The sequence below is a fragment of the Apis florea genome, unplaced genomic scaffold (genome assembly GCF_048593485.1).
Source record: "Apis florea isolate Af1SG1 unplaced genomic scaffold, ASM4859348v1 contig_3798_pilon, whole genome shotgun sequence".
NCBI classification, from domain to species: domain Eukaryota; kingdom Metazoa; phylum Arthropoda; class Insecta; order Hymenoptera; family Apidae; genus Apis; species Apis florea.
Genome location: NW_028256860.1, coordinates 1,214,885 through 1,235,613, shown reverse-complemented (window position 1 = coordinate 1,235,613; position 20,729 = coordinate 1,214,885). Strand labels below are relative to the sequence as shown.

The window sequence follows — 20,729 nt, the reverse complement described above, 5'->3', positions numbered from 1 at the left end:
AAGGTTTATAGTTATAATAATTTAAAACTTTGACTTTGATTTCTTTAAAGTGAAAAGAAAAAAAAAAATAATGACGATCGAAGCCTACGCGGATTATTAAAAAAAATATAGTATAAACAGAGAAAGAATCGCTCGCATATTAATATTCTGGAATCCGTTCTTCAACTCGAAATATCGAGATACACAAATGAGATTACATACGTATTCAAAGTCCTCCCCTAAGCTATGTTCATTAAAGCGAGTCGCAAATTGCAATTCCTTCTGGTAGAATCCTCAAACGGAACACCTGCACGTGAATCAGAAAGGATAGAGGATCCCGTGGCAATGCGTCATCGAGTGGGCAAACAGGGATCGTATCGGACGAAGCGAGTGTTCTCATCAGGGCCGACACACATCGCTCGTACAATTCGTCCCCGCCGTCTGCTGTCAACGTAATTACACGTACGGGGACCATTAGACACGCGCGACGCTTACAAACGACTCAAACCACCTGCGAAATCGTCACTTTGTTCCGCAGTTAAATCATGCCAAACTCGAACGGCCGCGTGTGCGGATACGTTCCGCCTCGTTGCTATCGACGTACGACCGTGTCGTATCTGTCGTGGTGATTATTGGACCGACATCTATATATATATATTATATTATATCCAGGGAAGCACGAAAATATATTTGCACGTACGTTTCTCAAGCTTTGGACGAGGCTCGAAATTTCGATGACGCTTTTACGAAACGTGGAACGAAAAATCTAGGGCAATGAAAGTTTTTAATGGACAGTTAAAGTAGTAGGTGTTGAAATCTGGATTAATCGAGAAATTTTTTTGGACAGGAATGTTGGAAATGATTTAAAAATTAGTTCCAGTGATTTGGTAAATTTTTCTTCGATAAGTTTAAGCAATTTAATTTTTGGTTTCAGAATAATGTTTCTCTTTGGACGTATAAATTTGTGAACCTGGATTCGAAACATTAAAAGATATGTTAAAAAAAAATAAATAAAAATTACAACTTCGAAGTATCTGACAGTATATCTGACATTTTCTCTATGATACTTTTCATTCTATATCATTCATTTTTTTCAATTTTATTCAATTCTTATCGTTTTTTCATTATAATTATAATTCTTCTTTAAATAAAATTAATACAAAAGAAAATAGAAATATCGAGCAATCATTGATCCTTCACATTGCCATTTAATTATAAAATACAAATTGTTGAAAGTTTAATATTTAAAATGTTTCAAAATGTTTCAAAATTATGTTCATCGATCGTTACGGAAATTACACTCTTACATTCGGTCCCCCTTCAGAGATCAAAATGAAAGTCTGTAAAACACGTTTCTGTTCCCATGACGATACACGACCGAACAAGAAATCCATTTCCCTCGAGTGGAACACTTTCTGTGTTTCAATGAAAGGAACTGGAGATGAATTTACCGATCAACGGCTGAAAGTTTATACTGGTGGCTTGTGCCTGACAGAAACATTTTCTAAGATCGATTCACGCGAATCGCCTCAAAAACAGATCTTTCCTTGAGAAGAACTAAAATTTATATTTAAATTTAATTAGACGTTAGATGACTAATTGAAAAATTTTTGCATACATTTTCAAATATATGTACAAGATGTATGATATAATTTTTCATAAATTTCTAATTAAAAATAGATAAGAAAGTCAATCTGTTTTTGATATGCTATAAATTGTAAGATTCTTCTTTTTATATCTAACTTTACATTATTGTATGTCCAAACAAATTCAACGATCTTACAAACCATAAGACCACTTTAAATTTATAAATGTGATCAATAAAGAAAAAGAAAAAATCAAATTAACCGTTACATGTTTATTAAATATATATATATCCAATTACAATAAAATTTCTTACACAATTATTTACAATGAATAATTTATACTGGTTTCAGATTTAATAAATGATAAATTCCAATATCTTATCGATTTCACTACAAAATACATCCAGTAAAAAGTTAAGATTAATATTGTGACCACTGTTACGAAAGATCAACATTACATGCCAGAATCTTTCCTTTCCTTATAAATACATAATTCTATCGAAGTTTACGCGCGGAAAAAAGCGGAAGCGGAACACAATTCAAATAATTTAACAGCGACGATCCTATCCATAGTTATCGAATATCGGTGATTTTCTTTCTTTTCTCTCCCTTCAACCTTCCTTCAACCTCGTTTATTTTCCAAGAACGGAGCTAAAGTTAGAATGTAACCGCGACCAAGTGGCGAGTATCAAAGTTTCGGGAATTTTCACGCTGGCCAAGAGTGGTCGGGTGCAGATGCAGCTAACTGCGCTGCGGGGCGTATTCATTATCGGGCCGCCGCCGGAACCCAGGTTGCTGAGACGATTAAACAGGGAATGGGAGGATCCTCCAATGATTGGCTACACGGGGCCGATTCAATGTCTACCGGTTCCATCGGTCTATCACTCTCCCGTGTTACCCATCTCCGCGCCTCTATTTTATCGCATTGTGTACTCTCGCCCGACCGAAAAATTCGAATATTCGGAGAAATTGAAACGCTTCGAGTGATTCCTCCCCTTCTTTCGAAGATGTTATTCGAGAATCGTTGTAACCTTGGACTCGGATGGAATTACGATTGATGGAACTGGTGAGATGGTGGTAATTTTTGCGTGTCTATCTTTTTTAATAATTATCGTGACGTAATTTCTTAATAAGGATTCTTTGAGAATAATAAAATTCCATTCTTGTGAAATATAAAAATAAATATATATTACGTTTACGTATTGAATGCAATTATTAACTGAATTTTTAACGAAAACCTATTTTTCTTTTTTTTTTTTCTGAAATGGAAATATTTCTCGAAAATTTGTCCACTTATAACCTAGGATCATTATATTCAAGTTTTTTCATATAAATTTTGTATTCCATTTTCTATCTATCTACATTTACCATTACGATTCTCAGCTAATCGATCGTATTCAAAATCCAATTTTCATTCAGATAGAAAATTTATTGTGCTTGATAAATTATTAAACAAAAAATTCGACGTTTCGAATATTTAACCGTTCCCTTGCCACGAACGTGAAACACGATACATCGTTAAAATTACGGTAAACGTTAGACGGGGATAAGGGAGTCTGCATTGAAATCGGAAGACGATACCTAATTAAAGACAAAGCTCCTCAATAGGATTGTCTAATACCGTGATCTAGCAGCCCTGTCCATGTAGGCGCCAGCTGGATCGCGAAAGCTATCGCGCATTGAGAACAGATAATCCAACGCAATTCGACCAAAATGTATCCACACGTCACGAGAAATGCAATTACAGATTGACGTCAGTCAGGTGTTCCTGAAGTGTGTTCATCGTATCTTGGGTTTATAACCGACAGCTTATGAGCTGATGGAGCCTATTCGGCTAGCCTTACAGGTGGGAATTTCCCTCAAGAAATGGATGGAATTCTAATCCAAAGATTATAATAAGCAATTTGAAATATCGTAAAAAGTCACAGAAAGAATCTATTATTTTTAATATATTTTTTAATGTATTTCTCTTCGTTTGTTCTCCCTGTTCTAATTATAATTCGATTCGCTCTATACTATAGCCACCAATATCAAATAACTGTATGTTTTAAGTATAAAAAAGAGTAATTTAATGATCAAGAAGAATTGCAAGAATTTTTCATTCTTGCTTTTTTTCTCATCTTGCAAGAACAAATCAAAAATACGTGTAACTCCGGGCAAACACGTGGAATATATTGTTCGTTGAAAACTATTCGTGACTCGTTACACTCGCGACTCGTTTGCTTAAATACACTCGTATCTAACACGCGAGTCTGTGCATTGCATAAATCCTCGAATGATATACGAGCGTAAGGCTTCCAACTATTTGTCGGACCAGTTTGGCTTGGCACTCGCGTGTAAGTACCTAATGCGCATACACGCCAGCCCCCCTCACGATTTCTGATCCTCCATTTTCGATCTCGCGGCTCGCTCTAAAAATGATCGTCGAGTTTAAAACATGTTCCCGTTGAATTAAATAGAAATCGAGTTTTGATGTTTAAAAGAGAAACGATCCTTATATTCTTTCTGTTTCAAGATTGTTTTGTTGTTCGATGAAAAATGAAATGTTAATTTGATAAGTTTGGATAAAAATCGGGGATATAAAATAATTTTGTACTTTTCAAATTTGCTAAATAAACAGGAAATTAAATCTGTTTTCATCGAATTAAATAGAAACAATATGAATATATATTTACGAATGTTTTATAAATATGATAATATTGTGAATAAATAATAAAGTAACATGTTAAACATAACGTAAGTTGAGCCTATGAAAATGTAAGGAATGATTCTACAGAATAAAACAAACACAAAAGTTGATATACAAAATAAAAGTTGTTATACTTCAGTCTTATTTTTCAAGTTTTTTCAACAATTTAATTCTCGAGAAAATTGAATTTGAAAATTGTACAACTCTTTGCTCGAGTATGTTTAATATCCATTTTCTAAAAAAAAAAAAAAAGAAAAAAGGATTTAAGCGATAAAATTTTATTCTACATTTTTTGCTTATTCTCACATATAACCATTTATCGATATTCCTATCGATATTTTCGTATCTGATAAAAAAAGAAAAAAGAAAAAGTTTTATTACGCTTGAAAATTTTTCGAACTTATTTTACTTTCAAACGGAAAAATTTTATTCCACCTTTTATCCGGTTGTATCATCATGTAAAATCATTTGCCAAATCACTTTGATATGCTAAGACATATTCATCACAGTCGATCCACAATAATAAATAAATAACAATAGATGGCGGACTGTCATAATCATTCGATATCTTTGATTTGATTTCCGTGTTGAATAAAAATTATTGAAAAGAAAAAAAGAATCGAGGGAAGAAATAGAGGAAGGATTCGATGGATGTTAACGACATACAAAAGTCTGAATCGAAACGAAACGATATCTCCTCTTTCTCTCTATGCTGCACTGGTTTTTTTTCCATCTGGCATCCGTTCTCTTTTTCCCTCCCGACGATCGAGCCTCGTTAACTCCACCTCTCCTCGTCCCACTCAACGAGACTTTCGTAACCATGGAGCCATTTACATGTAAATGCCTCTTACCAACGGACATTTCCTCGAGCCTTTTCCAGCATCGGTATCAACCAACCAGTGTCTCTCCACCCTTCCTCTTCCTCCTTCCTTTATTTTATTTTTCTCTACCCTTTTTATATACGTATATATATATATATACACACCCTCCTCTTCTCTTCCCCTCCACGGTCTTTGTCGAGCATTTGCTTCGTTTCGCTTACAAAAGCTTCGGTAATTAAGTAGATATCACGCTTGGACGTTTCTGGAAGAGGAGAATCTAGAAATCTAGAAATGAAAGAAGGAAGGGGGAGAGGGGGAGAGAGAGCGGCTGCAAAAGTGCTCTTCGTTGAAACAATCGCTTTAATCAAGATGTAGACCCGGGGGCTTGTTCGATTCCGAAAGAAATCTTGTGTAGGATCCCTCGGGATGATTGTCTGGAGAGGGTTGCGTCGATTCGATGAAATATGCATTCGGTGAAACAACGCGGCGCGACGCGCCTTTTACTCGCCTCTCTGTTTGCTTTTTTCTTCGTCGGGCGATTAAGGTGTTCGTGAACAGCTTGCGAGTCCTTTGATAGAGAACGCGAGTTCTCCAACTGTTGCGTTAAAGTGGGAAAGGGCAAAGGGAAGATGGAGCAGAATGATGGGCTGATAAATAAGAATGGGAGGAAAATATAAATGGAGAGAAGAGGAAATGGAAAGAAATAAGAAGTAGAGAAGAAAGATTCGTTTCTACGTTTCATTCATTTTAATAGAAAATACAATGAATTTATACTATGACACGTACTTTTTATAACATGTCGAATATTATTGTCAAGCTTTCGTTATGAAAACGTATTATTTTCAAGTAGATGAAAGTAGATTACCAGCTTTATTATCTAATCGTGTCTTTTCTTCTTGTTAAGCCTTATGAGGAAACAGAAATATATATTTTCTCACTCTAATAAGTTTTGCTCACTCAAATAACGAGTCAGAATTGTACGATAATTTTCTTTAATACAATAACAAAATGGAATATTTCGAAAAAAAAAAATAAGAGATCCATGAAAGCTTAATCGTAAATTAAAACTGTGGAATCTTTATATCAATTTGAAATCATTTTAGCGACACTCCCTTCTTCGTGTTTCTTTCGCGACAAAGAAAACCGAATAATATATCTGATAGAAAACAGCCAAATTAGCCAAAATTGAAAATTTAACTAGTTAAAATTTCGAGTTAAACGCTCAATTAACATTAATACTCGTAGTTATTATAATTGACTATTTATTAATCCTTTCAGTCGCGAATTATTTAATTCTCATCGGCTTTGTTAAACAGTTCTTTGAATGCAGTATGAGTAAATTGAAAATTCAAAGTGTTTAAAAAGATTTTATTTCATCAAAACGCATATATTATAAACGCCATTATAAAAATTTACTTATTGATTATATATAAATCGAACGTTCGAGGATGTATGTAACTTGGTTCCTTACAACTTGCAAGACATGAATGAATGTTACACTTGGCGCTCAAAAATTTGGTTTCCGACCAAGCATTTCTTTAATTATATGTCCTTGTATGAGGACGCCATGGCCGTTAAAGTTACTTACTATTCTTAACTTTCAACCGAAACAACTGTTCCAACCATTTCTACCTCGTTTCACCTTACATCCCATTTATCCAACAACACGGCCAACTATACATCTCCACGAAATTCAGAGGGAGGGGGGCGCGGGCACAGTAGCGTTCGACAGATTCTATTAATCGCAGAAGCGCGAGAGCGGGCGACGATCGCAATAAATTTGATCCGCGTGGCGTGCGCGGAAAACGTGAGAGAAAAGGGCCACCTATTCGATATTGATGCCGGATTTATGAAGTCTCGGCGGGGGGTCACGTAGCGTACAGGCTCGGCTCGCGTGGCCAGGCCTGTTCCCGTCTCGAGAGAAGCCGCCTCTCGTTTTTCACCGCCCCCTCGATCGTAGATCGGCGATCGAGAACACGTAGAAACCGCTACGTTCTCCATCAGCGCAGCGAGATACGAATGACCGATTACCGGAGAGAAAAGTGTTGCGAATGCCTTCCGCGAGGTAGCGTGGTGATTCGATTTTTGAATTTTTTTTTTCAATTTTTAGCGTGAAATAGAAACATATTTTACAATTGATGTAAATTAAATAGAATGTGAGGAATTGGTATGTATAATTTTATTAGTTTCAATAGCAGCAGCATTTATAGCATGTGTTCTTCCTCGAGGTCAAATGTCATATTGGGGTGCAAATGTAGTGTTACGATTCTCGATTAATAATGCAACTTTAAATCGATATTTTTCATTACATTTTACTTCACCTTTAGTAATTTTACCCTTTATTTGCCCTTCATTTAACGGGATCATCAAATCCTCTTGGATCAAGTTTCAATAATTATAAAATTTCATTTTTTTCATCCATGTTTTTTCTGTTCCTTTAAAAACATTTGCGGAAATTAAATTAGACAGATTTTTTGTTTTTGATTTGTGTATAGATATAGGGGATATTGATATTTAATATTTCCTTTTTAACGAATTTTTTAGGGAATGTAGAACAATTTTAGTATCTCGATTACTGTTCTTTCAGATTGCCGCAGATGATGATTGAAAATAGAATTATATTCGAAATGGCTTCGAGTTGAAATTTAGCGCGAGAGTATACGAAGATGCAATCTGAAATTGGTATATTTCTAAAAAGATATATATAAATAATTTACATGTGTAACGAATAAATTGTCAAACTCAATTATCTGAAAACTCTGTATGGAAACATTTTATTCTATATTTTCGATATGTTCATTTTTTAAATCAATTTTAATCATCTTTTTTTTGATCAAAACGAATCATTGTAACGATCAAGTATTATTGATTTTTTAATTTTTAGATGCCTTCGTTGATACATTTAAATATTAGTAATCTAACAAAGCTGTCTTTCTGTAGTTTGATGAATGACAAAGTCGTTGATTTGAAGAATACTCGAATATTGTATTATTTTTTTTTCGACATTATAATTTCTATTATTTTCATATTGTTGCCTCTTTTCTTTATTCTTGGAGTTGAGAAACAATATTTCCAATAATTTGAAGAAATAAATAATAGAAAAAAGATACTTTACAAACTTTTTTTGGCCAAATGTAAGATATTACGATATGTTAAATATAAAAATGCGAAATATAAAATAAATATTCATATTTCGTCGCCAATTTGATATGTCTTTGATATTTATATCAAAGTATTTTAGAAACTATAGCCTATAACAAATTTACGCGCAATGCATAACACGTTAAGAAACACGAAATGTCTAAAGTAAGCATTGCTACATTTGAAGAATGAAGCAAATTAAAAATTTAAATTCCATTTCTTTATATGCTCCACTCAACATTATATATTATAAAAATTTGAATTTATATAAAAATTCGCAAATAATGATACATTACTTATACATAATTTATTTCACAATCTAAAATGTTAATAAAAAAAAAAATTATAAGAAATTCCAACTTTTCTTTATTTAATGAAATCCTTTACGAGATTATTAACAGCACATTTTCTACGAATAATACTTTTTTGTGTGTGAGAAGAGATTTGAAAGAAATATTCCTTTCAATGCGTTTATACGAAAATGCGAGAAAATATCTAAGGTGGGGAGAATTGGAATGTCAGTTCGACTTATACGAAAACGAATAGAACAGAGGCACGTTCAGCTATCTCCACATAAAACCTTATGAATGACAAGTAACGAGCAAAGGTATTTGTTACTGCACTCGAATAAGCGAAGACGAATCTTGAGAAGGGACTGACGGCATTTGAGATTGACATGAACGTTTCGAGGCATTATCCCTCTTCGATTTATTTCCTCTTCGGTCTTTTATCTTAACTCACGGAAAATACAGTATTGGTCCGCGACATCCTTTCTATCCATTTATTTAAAATACATAAGATATTCCATGCTTTTCTTTCGTTATACAACAGTGTTATTAATATTCGTTTAAAAGTTTTAATTAAGCCACGTTTGAAATGATTGCGATCGTTCAATTTTTAACAAATATAATTTCTTTCCAACTTTTATTGTTTCGAAATTATCATGTACAAAATATTTCATATACATATCATTAGTATCCAAGAATTTAAAGAGCGAGTTTCTTTAAGCCAAGATAAAATAAAAATTAAATCACCAGGCTTGTTTTGTTCGAAAGTTTGCGTCGACTTTCAAAAATTATTTTTTAAATTTTGAACATCTCGTGGTTAAGAATTTTATTCCATTCCTTTATAATAAATAAATTATTCTAAAATGTAACAGAAGTCCTTTCTCGTAAATCGTATAAAATCGTGTATCGATCGTCGAGTTGAATATAAATAAAATTCTCCACGAAAAAGAAGAATTCTAAAGAGTTAATAAGAAAAAAATCCATCCGGACCGATGAAAGATTGAAACTTCCCTTTTTCAAAATTGTCCCAGAATCGACCCAGAATCATAAATCAGACTCATTAAACCTTTCCTAATAGGAGAGAAGTTTAAATTCGAGCGTTTCAACTTCGACGGAAATTTCAAGACGATCTTTTTTACGGAAGGACACCTTTTTACCGGCACAAGAACTGAAGAAAACGCGGGGTGACGTAAGTCTTTCGGACGCAACTTCGAGAGAGAGAGAGAGAGAGAGAGAGCAACGTGAAACTGATTAAACTAATTACGACTTTCCAATGGCAATTTCCAACGAAACGCGGTGAACATGATGCACGTGTGTCGCGTACGTGTGTGAACGTACGTGAGGATTCTGTGCCGCAAACACGTTCCTTGCGAACAAGTTGCACAGCCCTCCGAGTTATCGTGCTCACGTGCTCTACCAACTGCGAAGATGCAACGGAAGATTTCAGGTCGCTGCGATTACCTCGATAAATTCAAAAGCGTTTAACTACGAGCATTTTATGCGCCTGCAGTTTCAAATTCTCCGCCTTCGCTCTCTTAAAGGGGATAAATTATGGGGATCCAGAAGTTCATGTGGCGGTACATTTTCGCGGTAATTAAAGGAAATGTATGTTTTTTTTTTTTTTTTTTTTAATATTTTTACAACAACGATAATTAAATTCTCATTTCTAAATAAGATTTTAAGATATCGATGCTGTATTTTGAAGCTTATTTTATGGATGAAAATTTTAATCATCGTCAAATGATTTGTCGGAAGATTTGTAATAATTAATTCTTATCAATGATAAATAATTTTAAGATATTGATCTCGTATCTTGGAATTTATTTTAAGGATATAAATTTTGTCTGATGCAAATAATATTTATTTCATAATTATATATAATATATTTCTGGCACATAAATAGTTCATTTTTTAAATAATTAAAGAAAAAAATATTGTCTTTAACGTTTAGATTGATTTAAATTTTTTGAATATTTTATGAGAAGGGAAATTTTAATCTTTTTAAATAATAATTAATTTTAAGAGATGAGTTTAAAATTTATTTTATAAGGATACTATTTAAAAAATTAAGTATACGAATCAAGAACATAAATTTCCATTTAAATTACCATTTTGCTTCCATCATGTAAGTAAATAATGTTTCAGTTAATCAAAATATTTTTCGTGATTATACATATATATATATATATATTTTTCTCTCTCATACATATTACAAGCATTTTTAAAATCTTCACATCGAACGATTCTAAAAATAACGCTTCAAATTCCTACATTTCCGCAAGCAAACGAAGTTTTAATCGCTTATTAAGTTTTTATCATTCAACATTGTTTAATCTTCTTCCATTCTGCGTACCATCAGAGAAAAGCTAAATCCATCGTTCTCTCTTGTTATAACAGAATGTCTTCCGTTTCAAAATATTTCATTGCTCTTACGTCAGTTTTCACCGAAGCTTATCTTTCTCAACTTTAACTCCTTATTCTTCCGCTCGCTTTTGAAAGCGTGGAGTAAACTGTTCAAAACTCTGGAAAAGTGATTTCAGTATTGATATAGATGAAGACTGTGCGAGTTTTTATATATTGTCGGTTTTTATTTGTTTAAAAAACAAATAACTTTAGAAATAAAAAGAACTTTTTCTACCCTTTTTTATCAATTTTTGCTTAGATCTATCATTAATAATAACATGAATAAAAAAAAGAATATAATATGATATGAATATAAAATAAGATTTTGATAAGATATATATAATAGAAAATTTCTATGCGTGCTTATTGAAACTTTCCTTATTTTATGATTTATTCGTGTTTTTCGATTATGATATTAATATGAGAAAGTGGGAAAAAACTGAAGAAACTTGATTGATGGCTATATAAATTAAAAATTGTATATTTTAAAATAAATATAAAAGATCAAAAGTTCCGTAAGATTCAACATTTATACAAACCTCAAACTTTTTAATCTAAGTATTTATTATTATTCTCAAGTATTCTACATCAAAAAATAAAATGCTCATACTCATATTCTCTCATTTACACTCAGAATATGTGACAAAATAAATAATATTAATGATATATGCTTGGATCACTGATGATAGTATCTGATGATAAGATCTGAAGAAAAAAAAAAGGGAAATTATTCGCAATCATTCTCATAGAAAAATAATAATAATAAATAAGCTGTAATAAATTCATTTTCAAAAATTTGCAAATACACACGCAAAAGCAGATTTATTTTAAATTAAAAAAGTAAAATTCACTTTACATCTTCTCCCAACAACTCTCATCCCTTCCCACCCCTTTTCCTATCTCTCTATCCCCTCACGTCGAAGAAAAGAGAAATCATAGCACGCATCACGGAGTGTCCAAGACGCGGCACGACACCGTTCAACGAATAGCCCTCGACACCCTCGCTACAAATAACCGTGAACAGGTTCGCGCTCACCCCTTCCATCGAACTCCTCGATTCAAACGTAAGACGCGAGACACGTTCGAGGCTCCTTTTCAGGATGATTAAAAAACACGGACACGAACCGTCCCTCCCTCTCTCGCTCTCTTCCTTCTCTCCTCCTCCTCCTTTCAACCGTTCAACTCTCGTGAAAAAAGAAAAAAAAAAAAAAAGGCACCCCTCCTGACGGGTCTGGATTCAAGGGTGTCTGTGTCGTTCGCAGCGGCGGCGCGCGATCAGCCAGAAATCCGATACTCGATGAGAAAGCTCGAGGGAGATGACTTCGCCCGGTGGAAAAGTTTCTCCCATTAAAGAGATGAGATTTCATCGAAGGCGCGCTCTATCTTCTCCTACCTTCTTCGCAATTCCGCCTCCTCCCGCCGCCCCCTTTTCACAGTGTCCGCACCGCCATGTTTCAACGTCTCCCCTCGTCAACTCTCCTCCCGTTTTGCCTTATATATTTTTTTAATGCGCCTTATTTTTTCTTTTTCGTTTCTTTTTTCTTTTTTTTTTTTTTTTTTTTTACCTGCCCCACGCTTTTCATTTTCGTTTCGCCAAAGAGAAAAGCCGCGGGCGGGATTAAATACCCGCCCGTTAATCCGATTCGGTGTAAATGTTTTCGAGCGCCTCTCCGCCACCTCCATTTGTCACTCGTGGACGATTCTACGAGCCTTTCGAGTCGAGCGCGTGTCCGTGAACCGGAATTGCACACACGGGGTGTGCGCGTACAGGGTGTCTCGGAATGAATATGTGTTATAAATGAATATGTGGAAAAAAAAGAGAGAAATTGAGTGGAAAAATGAGATCTCGTTTATGAAAAAAACTTGTAAAGTTTGTTGGCAAATGTATTATCGAGAGAAGTGTTTATCGTTCTAATCTATGATAAATGAAAAAGGGTGAAATAAGATTCTGTGTTGTTGTTTAAACTTTGCTGTCGAAAATATTGAGTGGGATCGAATAGTGAGACGACGATGAATATGGTATTTTTTTGAAAACTTTTAAATGAAAATATTACTTATTTATTTTACTAATTATTCAAATTCATTTGTGCTCGAAAAGTTTTCAAAATACGATTTATCCGAAAAAGAACAAATATTATACTTTTTTTTTTTGCCGATTCACTTTTGCATAAAAAATCTATTACTGTCTATTTACATTGTTTTAACATATTTAATTTATCCAATTTATTTCACATTTATTTTATTCGTATGAATTATTTGTATATAAAAACGTTCAGAGAAGAATTAAATTTTTTGAAAAAAATAATTTAACTTTATAACACTTTTATATAAACGAAATCATTTAATTTTTAATACACTAATCAATATAGTTTGTTATTTCCTAAAAAAATATTAATCTTTCATCAGTAGTCATTTTTTTTTTAATATCGTACAATTTAGGTCTTTTAAATTTACAAAAAAATTTTCAAATATTCTATAAAAATTTTGTGTCATTCCTCAGTATTTTTTTTTTTTTTTTTTTTAAATAGTTCGCTCTTTAAAGAACTTCGAAAGAATAATAAGACACGTGTTTCAAAAATTCAAATTATTGACAAAGGATTAATTCATGTAAAAAATTATTAATTCAAAAGATACATAATTTCGTTTGAATCTTTTACCACGATAATATACCTCCATATAAATATTTCTATTTATTGCATTGAGTGTCAATCAAAAATTCAAAAAAACTTTTACTTTAAACAGAGACAGAATAAACAAAAAAAAAATAATAATTATAAAATTCTAAAAAAAAAAAAGAAATGCAATTACATTTTCCAGATGCGTAAAAATTACGAACGATTCAAATTGTGCTTCATTGAACACCTTCATTTCGAAGGTTATATTATAATTTGTTCCACTTTCCTAAGACACCTTGTACAGCGAGTACTTTCCATTTATAAATTAAAATTAGAACACCTTGTATACGCATTATCCAGAAGGATTTGCATGCACGTGTGTACGTGAAAGTGGTTTCAAGTGGGAAGGGGGTGGTTTTACTCGATAACGTCTACGACGGGGGTAAGGGCACGCCTCTTTTCACGCGCATTATTACTTGACCAATCTCGTAATCTCGGTCGTCGCGTTAAATTTATTCATGGCTCGGATAACCGTGTTAAGGTGTGTTTTACCTACCGCGGAGAGGTGTTCTTTGGTCCGAGCAGATTTTTTTTCCTGCGTCTCTTTTTTGATTTCGGGTGATAAAAATTATGAGAAAGGATTTAGAAAAGGATTTATTGGTGCAGTCACTGTGATATCATTGAAAAATTAATCGAATAATTGAAGAATTAAAGAAGATGTTTGGAAATGAAATTTTAGACGATGTGTGATTGGAAAAAAGAATTTATGATTTGTGATCGATATTCTGAGTAAAATGATTTAAAATGTACGTATTATTAAATATATATATTAATTTTTCATTGAAATTAATTGATGCAAGATGGCTTCTTTGTTTGTTTAAAAAGAATTCATATATTCTATGTACAATTATACTTTTTCATACGTTATAATTCGAAGTTTATAAGTTTGATTGAAAAAAAACTTGCTTAATATTTCCACGAAGTATTTTGAATATGTCAACGATAGAATGTATCATTTGTAAATAATGGAATTAGTTTAATCGCTAATTTTTCTGCCAACATAAAATTTATTATAACTCGAAAACAAATACAAAAAATATCCATAATTCATTTATATCCAATTGGAAATTGACCAATTTCACCGTATTTGAAATATAGGTCGAAAAGAATATCATTCTTTTTTATCTTTTTGATTTATTTTTGCGTATAGAATCAGGCATCATAATTTCTGTACGTACAGGTTAAAAAGTCTCGAGAAACGTAATTCACTAGATCCAAAAGCATCTTTTGAAAGCGTGCAAACACGCACGGGTAAATTCGAGATAAACACTCGAATTGACTCGATTCGAGAAAATTCAAAGCGAGTCGAATTATCGTCGACTGAGCGGGGTCACGTCGTTGCATAGGTGTACTCACCGTGTAGCGAACTCCAGATGACGTCAGTGCATCCAATTCATGTCGAAGGCAATCCCTGAAACACACGGAGATACGTAGTTGCAGAAAGAGATGGAACATTAACCGAGTTGTTGACTACAGGGACGACACAGGAAATCCGCGCCAAGAATTACTTTAACCTTCGACCCTTACCGAAACACGGAAGCTCTGTGAAAAGATTTCACGTCCAAGGAAATACGTGTGTACCTACCAAATTACGTTTGTTTAAATTAACAAACATTGTTCGGGGATACGTGTCTGTCAATAAGGATGTTTGTACGAGTACGACAGAGTGAATAATTTTGTTTCATTTTGATCATAGAAAAAATATTTTAGATAAAAATTGAATGATATAGAATAATTTCTTGAGGTTTATTATTAAAAACGTGTTACTTTTTTTCTGAAAAAAGATTGGTATATTTTCAAATCTTTTAGGAAGATATTTTATCCTTCAAAATTTTCAAAATTTAAATTTAACAAGCGTATCTTGTGGTATCTATTATGTGAAAAATTTTTAATATTTTTTTGGCAAGTTAGTTCAGATAAATTATTTCAAATAATCAAATTGTTTTATTGTCTGTTGCGATAATACACAATTTAATTTTAAAATATCATTAATAACAAATTGTTAGTAACAAACAGGAAAATTTCGTTCATTGTCTGCAATCTTATCAATAATCAATTATAAATTATGACGTTCAATTCAATTCCATAAGTAACATTTTCTTTCTCATTTTCTGTTGATTGGAATAGCTTCGATGATACTTTGATAGCAATTTTTAATACTGTAAAGAGAAGATCAATCGATAGAATATTATTATATCGTAATATAATATAATACCCTCATCATTGCAATCTTTCGTAAAACGTCAAATTTCACATTTGAAAATTTACGCTTAAAACCATCATGCTACACGATTTTCGAGACTTTTCGACCATTATACACACCATCTCCTCCATAAAAATCGCTTCGCATACCGTGACCACGAAGAGAGAGCATCTTCGTGGAGGACAAACAACGTCAAGTTGAACGTTTCACGTTTTGTACATGTATTATTCAAGCTGACAGTGACACAACGCTTAGCAAGGGTGGATCCCGGTCGGACACAAGAATGCTTGGAGAGAAACAAAAATACGGAAGGACAAGGATCTGTTCACCGCGATGTCCTGCAGGAAAGAGGGGAAAACTGGGGTGTCCAACGAGGGTGGGTGATGCGGACAACGAGAACCATGACGACGACGACGACGACGACAATGTCGCGCTGATGCTGAAGGAGGAAATGTTATTTCTTTGGAACGCTAAGTGACAGGTCGAAAGACATTCGGAGATACTCGTGCCAGAACGTCGCGAACGAACAGTGAACCATCGTGCAAAAGTTCGGACGCAGTTTTGCCAAAGGAAGTAAGACAACGATGAAACTGGTCGCGAAAAATCACGATGATCGCTTGGATGAATGGAATTTTATTGAGGGAACTTTGGTTGTGTCCAAGAATTTTTTTTTTTTTTTTTTCGTGGAATTTTTCGAATCGAAGAGGGATTTGAGACGACTTCGAAATGACGAAATATCAAGTCTGTTGAAAGAGAAGTCTTATTCGTTTATTGTTGTGATGTTGTGTATGATGTAAAGATATTATGTGTAATATGCATCTATGTTTGGAAATGAAAGAACACGATTTTTAGAAAAATTCGTGTATGATGACAGGCTGCAATATTTATGCAAATCGAAATTTTTATGGGCACGATAAAAATGTGATTTAAATAAATATCATAATGTGTTGCCTTGCCTTAGATATTTTGCATTCGTTCTGTATACCATGTAAATTTTCTACATTTAAATTTTCTGTAAATACAGTATAAACATTTGCATACATTAATTCAAGAGTTTGATTAAAGAATTTAATTTTTCATATGTAAATTGTTTACATCTCTGATAATTGAGATGATGAGTTTATATAAGATATACAAATTATATTATATTTTAATAAAATTCATATTAAATAAGTTATATTTAATGATATGATACGAATTAAATTAAAAGATTGTGAAAGGATTAAAAGAATATGAATATGGAGTTAAAAATTAAAAGTGGAATTAAAACAATGAAGGATTTGAAAACCAAGTTGAGATATTCAAGCTGAAAATTCATTAATAATCTCACTTCACAATAGTAGGAAACACTAATGAATTTAAGAATATGATTACGTTATTAAGGTATGAATAAGTGGTTATCTCTGGAGAATTTATAAGTTAAATTTTTAAAGAATAAATAAAGTTTAGTAAGATTTATAGAGTTTTCGTATACAAAGTTCAACTTTTTTAAAGTTAACGAAATATATATTATATCCGTTAAAATAAAAATTTTTGGCTTAGATAAATTTTCTTCATAATTCGTACAGCAAAAAATGTGCGAATACTTTTATTTCTCATTCCATCGATAGTATTCGTGTATTAAATAATTTTTTATTGCATAACACGACGCATGCTATGCACATCTAGTTCATCGTTATTTATCTAAAATAATAAATTTTAAATTTCGTGTATTTCTGGGATGGTAACAAAAAATAAAAATGAAATTCATTATTTAGATTAATAGCGTTAGACTTGTTTATATTCGACTTTAATCAATTTTTATTGAAGAATTTCTACTACGAGCAAACAATAAATTGGAGCTTGATATATAATATTCTCTCTATTTTCATCCTTTTCTAATTATTTATTAAATGAAGAAATTAGGAAAAAAAATTAAGAAATTTTTTCAAAATTTCTTTTCATTTCCTTTATTTTTTTCATGATTTTTTACTTTACATATACTTTATATATAAAGTATTCTATGCTAATTTTTACAAAGCGACTTGGAATTTCTAACAAACTAATCAAAATGACTTATTAAAGACATCATCTGATTATTCTACTTAACACGTAATCCAACATTATTAATTATCGTCTTGAGAAAAAAAGTTTAAAATGTTCACACTAATATCGACATGATGCAATGTAAACAATCTATAAGAATTCAGATCAGAATTATCTGTCACCCAATCCACCACCATCATCCTGCATCCCGTCGAAACAGAAACCGAGAGATTAAAAAAAAATCACGAGAGAAATCCAGCCCCCTGGAAAATTCGTTCTGCCAGGAGAAGGGCGCGTCGTTAACACGTTCGTTAACGAGAGTCGCGAGAAAATGTCGAGAGAAGAAGCGAGGAACAGTGACAACAAACTGTTGGAGAAAAACGATCGTCCATCGATTGCTATCGAATTACCCATTCCGCGAAAAAGAGAGAGAGAAAAAAGTATACTTTTATCCGGGATCGTTCGCCGATTATTGCATCGTTCGCGCGCGCCCTCTAAACCGTGCCACGGAAAAATGGCGAGGCGAACGGTGTGAAAGAAGGAGCGAGAAAGAGAGAGAAGGAAAGAATGGGGAGAAAAGGTGGAGAAGGTATAAAGTAAGGGGAGCGGAAGCATTAGTGGTATTGCCATACTATTACTCGCGCCCCTCTTAATAGCCCGCCCATTAAAGATAATGAACGTAAATTATGCGTAACGGAGCACAGTTAAAAAGGTCGCCTCTATCTACCGCCGTGGAGGTACGACCACTCTAAATTGACTGTACGAGTGGACGGTTCCGCATGGCGGAACGCACGGCCGACCGTGAAGAAGTGGATCTGAATGAGGAATTTATTGACAAGAAACACGAACCTACCTGTCACGGGCCCATTCTGAATGCGGCGTTCAAGGGATCGGGTAAATCCGAGCTATAACTCGTAACTGTTACAGTCATCGATAGCACGATTTTTTTTTTTTTTTTTTTAGGAAAGAGAAACAGGTGGTTCCTTGATTAGATTCAATCTTGTCGAGTGACGATCGAAATCTACAATTTTTAGGTAAAGTTTCTTGGAGAGAAGATAGGATTATTAGAATTTTATTATAACGTCTGTATTTTATTAGACAGGAAGGTTTGTATAAACTCGAGAAAATTGCATTAAAAAAATGTATAATGTGATAAAATTTTTTGCAAATAACTCTGAGACCGAAAAATTGGATGTTGATAAATTTATCGTGTAAAGAAAAAGATAGCTCGATTAATACTGTATATCGGTTCTTCTCGCTGAATTTATTAGGAAAACATTAAATTATAAGAATGTAATCTGTAAATGGAACAAATGAAGTTGTATAAACCAATAGCATGAACGCATACATCGAAAGAATTAAAATCCGAGTTCGTTGCTAAGAAAAGAAAAAAAAAAAAAAAAAAAGAAAAAACCGATCGTGAATTTGGAGGAAATTCCATCCGCAGATACATTACAATTATTTAATCTTTCATCTTCAAAGATGTCAACTGTTCCATACTCCCCACCCCTTACCCCCTCGAAGAGGAAGAACAATGGCGCACGAAGGCAAAGAAAACGGTTGAAACGACATCGTTTCTTCGCTCTTTGTCCTGTTTTTCCCTCGAAGGGAGTACGTAAACCGAGAAAACGCACAATGGCGCAATCAAAGAATAGATTGGTGCTCGCGATAAAACGGCACGCTCTCTCTATCCACGAGCGTAAAACGTGGAGCGCCAGATGTACACGTAGCCGTGAAACATTTGTCCAGGCCAGGCTGGAACGTTTCGAACACAACTGTATTTTCCCCCGCATTTGCCGATATAACTCAAGGAAATCTGGCACGGACGTGCGGCAAATATATCCCCTCCTTTCCGTACACGCGAAAATCAGTATATTATGTACAACCCTTCCTTTATTTCGTCCGAGGAAAAGGTAGCTCGCACATTTGCACAGTTAGTTCACGGTGACTACGTGTCGTTCTCGTCAAATTTTCCCGTCAAATCGGTGGCAGGATCTTTTGGTTAACAGGATTTTACAGCTTGGTCATTTCGATGAGAATTGTCGGTCGCGTGATACAAATTCTTGTTTAATAAATATATCTATCGTTTTTTTAAAAATAATTGAAATAAGGAAAAGTAGCAAAGAATATTTTAAAGATGAAATGTTAAATGTTTCGACGAATGATAAATATTGACGTTTCAATAAATATTTATATACTGGAGTGACAAAGAGTTTTACGTATTTCAAGTGTTAAAAATTAGAAAAAGTTATTGGATTGTGAATGCAAAAATTCTAAATTAATTTGCTATAATGTATTTAAAATTAGGTTTATTACCTTTTTTTTTTTTTTTCTTTATGAACAATTATTTCAATGATGACAAAATTTCAGATCAAGATTTTATCTTATACTTTAAAATTTACGATAATTGATAAATTAGCTTTTAGTACGAGCATACGTACGATGTAACGAATATTTTTTTATAAAGATAGTGGCATTTTTCCTTTCTTTAAATTCGTATCTTTAGCTAAAAATTTTCATTAGTAGAGTTTTATAAGTATAATTTTTAAATATTAAATTTCTAGTTTCGAATTTTAATATGCTTATAGAATTGTATATTATTGAAACAAATGAACGACTAAAAACAGAAATATCTATTTTCTCAATTAACTCAATTCTCATAAAACGAATCTATCATAAATTAATCACTTTATTAAAATCAGAAATCGATCTAACTTTTCCACCAATTCGTATCTACCCATCATTTTCTATCGCTCCATTTGATCGATTTTATTATTATCAAAGGAAATTAGAATGTTCGTGAAAAGTAGCAAACGATGAGAAGGCAATATTGCGGTATGGTGCATGAAGTTCGTAACACGCATATGCTTTGGTAACTCTCCATTCATCCAACGTTTGCACGATGGGGGCACGTCAAAGG

The 20,729-nt window shown here is 33.1% G+C and overlaps 1 protein-coding gene across 4 annotated transcripts in view; it reads right to left on the bottom strand.

Moving 5' to 3' along the window:
- LOC100872588 (uncharacterized) overlaps nucleotides 1-20,729 on the bottom strand; it is a 607,316-nt gene that overhangs the window by 479,257 nt on the left and 107,330 nt on the right. For 3 of the 4 annotated variants that reach the window (XM_012484533.3, XM_086915859.1, XM_086915861.1), the window contains exon 2: nucleotides 14,938-14,992. The exons of the other annotated variant lie outside the window; for it this stretch is intronic. The gene's annotated coding sequence lies outside the window, so the exon portion shown is untranslated. The remainder of the gene's footprint in view (nucleotides 1-14,937; nucleotides 14,993-20,729) is intronic. 4 annotated transcript variants of the gene reach the window in all.